The sequence below is a fragment of the Halyomorpha halys genome, unplaced genomic scaffold (assembly GCF_000696795.3).
Source record: "Halyomorpha halys isolate HHAL.00 unplaced genomic scaffold, Hhal_1.1 Scaffold353.1, whole genome shotgun sequence".
NCBI classification, from domain to species: domain Eukaryota; kingdom Metazoa; phylum Arthropoda; class Insecta; order Hemiptera; family Pentatomidae; genus Halyomorpha; species Halyomorpha halys.
In genome coordinates this window covers 365,983-373,966 of record NW_027105574.1, presented here as the reverse complement: position 1 = coordinate 373,966, position 7,984 = coordinate 365,983, and positions in this window count along the sequence as shown.

Here is a 7,984-nt window from a genome sequence, read left to right as displayed (position 1 = left end):
ACCTTTGGTATTTAAAGGTTACCTGTTATATATAATATCAAATTAATATAAAAAATATATATTATATCAAATTCGGGGGATTTAGAGTCCCTTATCTATAGGCCTAGTCCATGCGGCTGTGACCGAGAAGCGGTCGGTACATGTCTGCTTGAGATAGTTACGTGCATTGCATTGTTATCATTTATTATTCATTGTACAGATATTGCTAAGTATTATGCACAGAAATTATTAATATATAAAAATTACAATATGCCTTTAACAAAAAGAAGTATTAAGTAAATTTGAGAGATTCGGTGAGGCTCGAGGTGGTGCGCTCTGGTGATTTGTGGTCCAACCACTTGCTCCCTCTTGCTACACTTTCAAAGATCAATTGACCTAAGAACTGAAACCTAATGACCATACACAGCGAGGAGAGTGCGTTTAATGGATTATTGAACATCACCAAGGGGATCCCGATTTTTCGAACAAAATAATTTTCAGCGATAAAGAACATTTTTTCAACTAGATGGATTCATTAATCGTCAAAATTTCCGCATTTGGGAATTAAAGATCCCACACGTGATTGTAGAAAGAAACAACTGCAACTAAACAACATGTCACTGTTTGGGGCGGAGTTTGGGCTGGAGGCATCATTGGACCATACTTTATCAAAAATTAAGCAAGTCAAGCAGTGAATGTTACTGGTGCTCAATATCGCGGCATGATGACACAGTTCTTTCTGCTTAAATTGGATGATATTGATATGGATGACGTGTGGTTTTAACAGGACGCTGTTATATTCCATACAGCCCGTGAGACAATTCAATTAATGCATGAGACACTGCTCGTGTGATTTATCAAGGCCAGAAATATGCGTGCGTGTGTATATGAAAATTTAACGCTGTATGAACGAAATTCAATCGTATTAATGTAAAATGGTCATGGAAAATGGAAAGAGTACGTATTTGGCAGCAAAGACGTAGAGGCCATTTGCCCAGCCATTATTCCATACATAACTTTATGCAGTGTACTTTACGATTCAATAAACAAATAAAAATTAAAAAAAAAAAATGTGTTCATTTAGTTAAAATCTTGCTTTAATTTTGGGAATCCCATTCATAGCTTTTATTTTATTTAAATTACACAGTGATATTTTAAGAATGTTTAGAACAATTTGAGCTCATTATTGAAAAAAATTTGTACTGAGTATGTTTACTCTCCGTTTCTGAATATACATAAGGTTTTTTTTGAGCGAACGGCTTAACAGATTTGCTAGGTTTAACTACTACATATATACTACAAAGCTGAGGCTGAGACTTTACATGTCAATGATACCAGTTTCTTTAGAAGGAAACCTAAAAATGGCTGGAATCTTTTGAGCATTATATCAAGTATTGGTATTAGTATATTACAGGAAGATATTCCGGGTGGGAGTCAATAAAAGTCCAAAATAGTAAAAAAAAAAATTGGTAACCAATGTTTCGCCCCATTTTGCAGGGATTCTTCAGGACTAAATGAGAAAACGAACATTATAAAATATGAGAAAACAAGTTGAATATAGCTAGAAAGGGTGTAAAAATCATACAAAGAAGTTATATAAAATAGAAAGAAACAAAGTAAATTAGGGCAATATAAATATAGATGAATAGACAACTAATTAATAATAAATTAATAGGTACAGTAATAGGCTACTATAAAATCAAACGTTATTATGGCCGAAAAACCCAATGTCTAAATTTTTCTTTTTTCTTTCCCGATGTCGGATTTAAGTAATCCGAATTTTTTGGTTCTTTTTGAATTTATATAAAGTCGAGGTCGGGGGTCTCATTGCCAAGAACACCGGAAGACCCCGAAGACGCCGCGACTGCAATGCCGCCCCAGTCTATGCACCATGCAAGATAGGACCTGGCCTGCCCCTACCATCACGCCAGAGTCGATGACATGCAGGCCAGCCACTGATCGAGATAGACCTATTATTTCTGTCACCAGGCGAAAATGCATGGTTTTTACCATTTCGCCCACCGCACACCTGGATGAGGAAAGGGGCAATGGACGCAGAAGTAACTGCGGCAACGAGAGTTCTAACCCTGTCATCAGATAAGCCATATTCCGTTATCTATGAGACCACCCCAAATTTGATCTTATATCATATTATTATAGATAAATATTTAGAATAAAACACTAACACAATCTGCCCCTCCAGGGAATTAATATTTGACTTATTTAAATATACGCACGGTATTAATGGTCTCACATTTTCAACCCCCTTTGTTCCATACTAATTTAATTATAATTTTAAAATACAATCGGTATACCTGAAGTACTGCACGAGCAGGTCCCGATGTAAACACCCAGTTATAAAACCGTTTGAGTAAATTGTCCGTTGGGTGTTGTCTATAGGGGAGATTTTGTCAGTATAACTCCCACTCTTTCCATCTTCACCTTCCTCACTTTGGAATGTCCAGCTTTCAGGTAAATATTATTATTTTCCTTTATTGTCCATTTTTATTACTTCAATTATCCGTTTACATACTACTAACTACCAGTCTATACTATAACTACTACAGCCAACAAAACCGCTATGGCACGGCAAGACGCAACCTACCAGCTAAACCGGGATCTACTGCTGTCATCAGGCAAACGCCGTGCATTAATATATATCCTCATAAAGAAAGTTTCGAGCTGAAAAGTTATAATTACACACCAGAAAGAAACAGAAAACAGATGGTCTACTTTGTTCCCTTTGTAGCTACCTGGTAGTCTATACTATAACTACTACAGCCACCAAAACCGCTATGGCACGGCACGACGCAACCTACCAGCTAAACCGGGATCTATTGCTGTCATCAGGCAAACGCCGTATATTAATATTTGTACTATTCCTTGTATATAATTTAATTCTTCAAATGTAATAACAATTTCACACATGCGAAAACTATGTTAAATGTTGTAATATTAATAAATGTATCATATATATTAATAAACATTACAATAGAATTTCCGATCCACTGAAAGCTAACGTCATACATATAGCATCTCCCGAAGGCGTCTAATAGCCCGAGAAGAATAAATTAGGGCAACTCGGTTAACCTAAAAGCGAATTTCCCCCATACGGAATTCTCCTCCTTAGGAGGCAGTGAGTAACAGCATTCATAGTAGATCAGTACATACTTGTGCTATTTTTAGGAATGTATTTTGCATGTTGTATTTTATTTCACTCTGCCTCCTTTGGATCTCTCTTCCTTCCTACACCTTCTCTCCTATCATAAGGGCTTACGGCTAGTACCCAGAATCAGAACTTGGATTTCCCTTCGTGCCTGTAGACTAGTACCCTCTAGAATTAAGTTTGCTTCCTGAAAGGACCTGCGATTAGTACCCAGTCGTGACTTGCATTCCCCTTTGTGACTGCAGACTAGAACCCTATAGCGCGAAGTTTCCATCCTTCGAGGACATACGGCTAGTACACTTAAGATTCATCCTGTCTATTCACCTTCTGACCAGCTACCTAACCTGTTTCAGAATGCATTGTCGAGGGCTTCTTGTATAGAGTACCTCACATTGTCAATTGGATTCAGACTATGTGAACACAACCACCTTGACACCTTCTTTAACCTCTTCACTTGGTTCGAGAATGTGAAAGAGAATGAAAAATGTGTGAGTATTTTTATTGGTGATCACTCCTAACTAAATCAATACCGATAGGACTTAAATTTTGTATATTTCATTGTTTCTTAGTATTTCAGAGCTTCTTTACGTACATTTTTTTTTTGTAAAGCTTCTCTTGAGTATAAAGATAAAAAATGGTTGATTTGTCTCTCCCTAGGCAGTCACTCTCTAGCCTTATTAGAAATTCTCAGGGGACTGGGGAGTGACCAGGATGTCAATGGACAGACAAATATTTCATTTTCTTTTAATATTCACTTAGCTTTGACAAGCGGAATTCTCAGTTGGTAGTTCAAGATGTCACCGATGTTTGTGAAATGAATGCAACATTATAATTCTTCATTCTTGATCTAAAGTTTTCATAAAACAGAGTATAATGGTATTTCCATCTTCCATCCAAAATTAAGTTTTTTAAGGTTAAAATTAAGGTTGTAACGAGCTTCTACCAGCTGGTTTGGTATTTTTCCTTGTTAATTTTTTTTTAAGTCATAGGAGTTTTTTTTCCGAATTAAGTCAATTCTCTTATAAAATATATAGTACTATAAGCTTCTGTTAGTTCCTTTAGACCCTGTTCAAAAATATGATGTCTGTTTGTACAAGATGTGGAAAATAATATTTGTATATGACATTGCATATTATGTTCTATGTTGGATTTTTTTATCATAATAGATGCGATAGTGATGAAAAGAATACTTCAAGTATTTTTAAGCAGAACAAAATTTTTGTTAGAGTTTCAAACTATTTTATGTTGAAAACCGTTGATGATAAAAAAAGACTGAACATTACTAAATAAATATTTTCTATTGGCATTAATACAGTAATTAGGTGCTAAATTTAGTTTTATCGCTCCTTAGTCGTATATGTCACTCTCTAGAATAATTTTTTTTTTTTTTAAATTGATATCACGAAAATAATAATATCAAGTATGTGCTCGCTTCGGAATATTATCAAGGAGCATGCCCTGATGAAAAAAAAATCGAATCAGTCGACTTAAATTTTTAAAGTATTTTGATAGCTAAATAGCACCAAATTTGAAGTATGACCCATAAGAGGAAGTATTTTCAGTGCAATTTTCAATTTTAATTAGAGTTTTTGACGCACATACACGTTTCGAGGTCTTCTGCGTCCAAATAACCAAGTCTCGTAAAATGGAGTGTATAACTGACTAGCTCAAAAAACGAAGTCATATTAAACTGAAATTAATCATTTAAGTTGAATATATGTCTGGGGTGTTACAGAAACTTTTATGATAAAATTTACTGGCCGAATGTACAACTTTATTTTAAATAAAATGAAGAACAAATCAGGACTAGGTGTAGGAAGAAAACACAGAATGGCTGGATAAGATAATGGAATGTAGATAAGAAGAAGATGTACGACTGAGAAGATTTGAAGTATGATAATATAAGTTTTGGAAATATAAGTAGATATTGAATGATAATATACATAAATACATAATTAATTGAAAAAAAAATTACATATACATTTTAACATCTTTTTTTACCACACCTTTGGTATTGGGTATTTGGTGGGGGGAACAAGTCCGGAAAGTGGGCCTAGTGATCCTTTTTGCCAACCCCTGGTGGCTACCTGAGTAGTCACCACGTACTAACCAAAGTGTGGTATCAAGATTCATTCTTCGGGGCCGCCGAAAAATAAATACTAATTGCCCCAGATGGGAATCAAACCCACTATGTTTCGAACGGACCGCCCTGGGACCTACACCCCAACCTGCTTAGCCTTTACATCCCTTAACCCCAGCTCAGTTTACTTTTTATTTCATGTCATCTGATTCTACCACACTGTAAACACGTTAGTTGTTTGTATCATAGTATAATAAGCATTATTTTATTACCATAATAAAGTAGGGTGAAACATTGACTTTTTAAATAAATACTTCTTATACTATTTGAGTTGATCACACCTGAACAATCTTCTTTTTATTAAACCGTTGAATTATTTAGTTAGCAGCTTGAAAGCCTCTTGGTTTAAGTAATTTCAACAAAGATGAATTCTACTTTTAAGGAAAATGTTTTCTAGTTTACTATGGTGCAAGTTAGGATTTCCTGACCTAAATAACCTTTTAGTTATTGATTCCTATTCAACAAAAGTGTGATTTACAATTAAAGAAAATTAGTTTTCTTCTTTTCTGTAGGGAATCAGACCATTATGTATATGAAGTTTTTTATTTTCTTTTATTGTCTAATTTAACCTCTTAAAATATTGCTGAACACTAAGAGGACTGCTTGTATAAGCTTTTACCTTTTTATTAACTGCCTTTGTTTTCCTTTTAGTTCTTTTACTTTTAAAGGATTTTTGTTAATTGTAGGGCTCACTGACCACTAAATGCTCTGCTGAATCTGTACTTCCACCAGGTTGTTTTGATTATGTAGGTAGTCAATACCAATAAAAAAGGTCAATAATGAATATATTTATTAAAAAATGAACAAGTACACAAATATAATATAAGGTTTCTTTCTTATTTTCTAATACATTAAGTTTAATGTTTATATAACTTCAAACTCAATAAATAAATATATATTTTTTTAAATATAAGTATAATATAGTTTTAACAAGAAAAGTCACTTAATAGTTTCTACACTAAACATAGCTTTAACATGTAACATAATGTCTAACATTAATTGTTAAATACACATAAATATCCCTACAGCTATACTTTAATTTAGCAAGGGAATATCATAATATATATATTTATAATTTTATCATTTCATACATTTAATGTTTATACTAAGATAATATAGCAAGTTGTTATTGTGCCATATTTGAGCAGGCTACCAATTTGAAATTCATCAGTCAAACATAAATTCGCTTTCTGTTCAAATGGACGACAAACAGTTGATAAAAGCCAATTTTAATATCCTTTCATTATAATAATAGCATTTTATTACTAGTTTTATTAATTAAATAATAATAATCATAAAAAATAATTAGCAGGGATGAAAATTCTGTCAGCACAGAATAATAGACACATAGAAAATGCGTGTTTTTTTTTTTTTTTTAAATTATCAATATTACAAAATATACCTTTTTTTAGAACAGTGTTATTATTATCATGCTAATTGTGATGAATAAATGATAATTAATTTATATGGAGTATTTGTCTTTTATTATGAGCTGATATGAAAGGCAACCCCAATGATTAATAATTTTAAGTACTGATTATCCATCCATATTCAATATATTTTGATACTCAAATACTAAAATTTCATTATTATCAGAAAGCTATTATATTATAGAATATTTATTTAGGCTTCATTAGAAAATAAAAGATAGCACAAATTAAAATGAAAAACGGTATGTGAAATCATAAGATACCATATGCGAAATCACCTTAGCTTTACAAACTTATAATTTATTATACATGTGAATTTTATTTAAAATATTTATGAATAAAATAACAATAAATGCAAAATATCTTATAATTCGCATCAAATTTAAACTATTATACTTAGGAAGTACCTTCTTCCAAAGTAACGAATTTATTATTGCTTATAACAGTATTTTGATTAAGTTGAACATACATAAATTCATGGGAAGGAAGTTCCAAAATTTCCTAAATTATAAACAACTGGTAATAGATGGAACTATTTTTGAAATTATAAATCATGTATAAAGTTTACTCTGTTGTAGAACATATTTTGCTATTTGAAATAATAGTGAAAACTACAAACAAAGAACAATTTCATTTAACTTATCAACTATTCGCTTTAGTTCATTTTGTTTGTATTTTTAAGTTACTGACATTAAATATTATCTTAAAAAAAAAAAAATTGTGATTAAATAAGAAAAAGAAATCATTTAAAAAACAATGCTATTGTCATCTTTAAAATAAGTACAAACTGATACAGTAATTAAAAAAAAAAGTTATTTCTTTCTTTAATTTATGAATTACTTTTGAGACATACTTTTAAATTCTCTTTAATTTAAAGGAATTTTAATAATTATATATATTTTTTCTAACTTTAAGTAATGAATAATGCTAATGACTGATTAGCTCAATAAATTAGTTCGAGGAATTTTCATGTGCCATTTTTTAATTAAATTTAATACATACTCATACACAGGAATATGTATAATATAGTCAAATAAAGACTGCAAATAAACATTGTAATAGTTTTATAATTCGTATGTAACTTGTTAGCAATAAGAAAAACAAAACCATCTGTTCTCAAAAATAAAGTCAGTTTTATCCAAGTAGCCATTGCATTCACTTCATACCTGATTTTTCTCTTTAAATTTCAATTTTCACTAGTAATTTAAGTTTATATATATATATCAAGTTTAATTACATTAATTATATGTATATATATAAAATATAAGT